Raw genomic sequence first — 2,444 nt, forward strand, 5'->3', positions numbered from 1 at the left:
ACCAAGTCTAGCAACATGCAACCAACTGGCTAAAATTCTGCTTGTCTTGCTACGTTTTAACATCCCGTACTGCGACTGAGGGGTGTAATTAGCTTCCTGTCCTGAAGAACATTAAGGGGAAAAAAACCCTGAAAATAGTTTCTTTACGAAGCACCCTCACCAGATGTCTGAATTCTGCTGACAGACTTCCATTCGACTCCTCCATATTCATCACTTTGGTATTTGTCCCCAAGATGTTAAATTTTCTAAACCTATATAGCCAGAAAGATAGACGTTTGTGAGGAAACAGGTCTGACATTTAACAAAAGGCATTGCTGGGCACGAACAGGGAGAAAACATACCCTTTTACTGTGTTCCTTTCATTCACGTCTCTGCAAAGGAAGAAAAGGGAAATTCTCTTATTTTATCAAAATATCAACGGGGGGAAAACACCACAAAGAAAGAATGTTGCGTTCAAACCTGTAGGCCCTACTACACGCTTCTTGCCAAGATGCCTATATAATTGAGAAAAAACTTTTCGCGTAAAAACATGGAAAGTCTGACATTTGTGGTATCTGAGGGACACAAGATTTGTTTGCCAAGCTGGGACTTGGTTTCCCCAATTTGACTCTCATTGTCTCCAGTCAGACCGTCAACTACTGAGAACTCATTTCCCAGGCACTACGGAGGCCTCATTTGGATCAGAACCTCAGGGGCAAAAAAGAGATTCAAATCTTCAGTCACTAAGTCTGCTTGGTGAGCTTGGGCCAATTGCATTATCCCAACCTGACCTACCTCACTGGGTTTTGTGAAGGTGAAATGAAGAAGGGAGAATGGGCTACTTGGGAGGAAAATGTGACTAGGGAGGAAAATGCAAATTCCATATCATTCGCCCTTGGCGAATTTTAGAAAACTAAAAAGCTTTTAAGCTGAAAAACTACTGCTGGGAGAAAAACAAAGAGAAAACGGCGGTACTGACAAGGGGGAAACAAACTCCATTAAAATGTGCCTGGCAAAGAAAAGCGATGAAAGGAAACTGCACAGAATGCGGTGTTCAATAGAAAGGATATTGCAATCCCAAACTGCCTAGACAGTTCCTCTTATAGAATTCTATCACCAATAACTAATGAACTTCATGAACAAGAAACTGAACAGGGGAATGGATAACGTTTCACAGAATGGAATATAAATGTACATAATATCAAGACCATTCAATAAGAGACCATATATAGCAATCCTAAATACACGAAATGATCTGATGCAGACGGTTCCCAGGAGAAGTCTTTTATGAGCGCGCTAAATCCAGTCAGCCTCGTTTTGCCGCAGAGCTTTATCAAAGCAGAACTGAGAGCTCTTTTTGTAGCAGGAACTCCTTTGCATATTAGGCGACACACCCCTACTGTAGCCAATCCTCTAAGAGCTTATAGAGCTCTTCTTACAGGGGCGACTGTAAAGTTGTGATATGCTGAAGGAGAGGGGGGGGGGGGGTGTCGTCCAATATGCAAAGGAGTTCCTGCTACGAAAAGAGCCCACAATAAGTGCTGTATACAAAATCAGGAAAAGCATATCAAGAATCTCCAGAGTCATTCAATCCTTCACCAATGGCTTTGCTCAGTGTTTGTTTGGGACTGAAATATATTCTATCACAATTTATATAAATCTATTCTATTGGGCATTGCACTCTGCACGGTTTTCCTTTCATTTCATTGCCGGACTGTGCAGTCACCCTTTTTCTTGCAGTGCGGCAAAGAAAAAGCAAACAACTTCTACCCTTCGGCGGTAAAAAGCAACGTCAAGTCGCAGCTGACTTCTGGTGACCCTTCATGGGGTTTTCAAGGCAAGAAATAATCGGAGGGGATTTGCCATGGCCTGCCTCTGCACAGCCACCCTGACTTTCCTTCGGGATCTCCCATCCAAGTACTAACCAGGGCTGGCCTTTCTTGGCTTCCAAGATCTAATGAGATTGGGCTAGCCTGGGCCGTCCAGGTCAGGGTCCTCGATCTTTTACTCCAAGCTCCACATGAGAAAAGAAATCAAAGCCGCTACAGAAAGAGGAAGCAGAACGACAGCGTTGCTGGAATGAAGAAGAGCAGAGGCTGATCGGCGAGCGGGAGAGGAAAACCGTTATGTCTGGATGGATCCCCGCGTACAAGATGTCACTTACTTATCAAATACGACCTGCACTTTCAGTTTATAATTCAGCTCCTGCAGTTTCACCAGCAACCTGGAAAGACAAGGAACACCGATATCACCTCAGGCAGCAGACAGTGAGGAATTTCAGACAGGCGATATATTCCGGAAGAGGAACGGTTCCCAAACGGTTTCTGGTCTGTCATTTCAGACAGAACCGTTTTAGAACCGGTTCCCTACCAGAATATATTTGTAATTTCAGACACAAACGCTTCTGTCCTGTTTAGGAAATGGGGCTGAAGCGTTTTACCTGTCAACCGCTTCCAAGTAGTCTT

At 43.9% G+C, this 2,444-nt stretch overlaps 1 long non-coding RNA gene across 1 annotated transcript; it reads right to left on the minus strand.

Moving 5' to 3' along the window:
* Positions 1–166: 166 nt before the first annotated feature.
* On the minus strand, positions 167–2,205 carry LOC107117062. The gene is made up of 3 exons (XR_001482727.1): positions 2,144–2,205; positions 342–371; positions 167–251 (listed from the first exon to the last, which is right to left on the minus strand). It is a non-coding gene; the product is annotated as an uncharacterized LOC107117062 (long non-coding RNA).
* Positions 2,206–2,444: the final 239 nt, after the last annotated feature.

This window comes from Gekko japonicus, unplaced genomic scaffold (genome assembly GCF_001447785.1).
Source record: "Gekko japonicus isolate JY-2015 unplaced genomic scaffold, Gekko_japonicus_V1.1 scaffold10646, whole genome shotgun sequence".
NCBI classification, from domain to species: Eukaryota; Metazoa; Chordata; class Lepidosauria; order Squamata; family Gekkonidae; genus Gekko; species Gekko japonicus.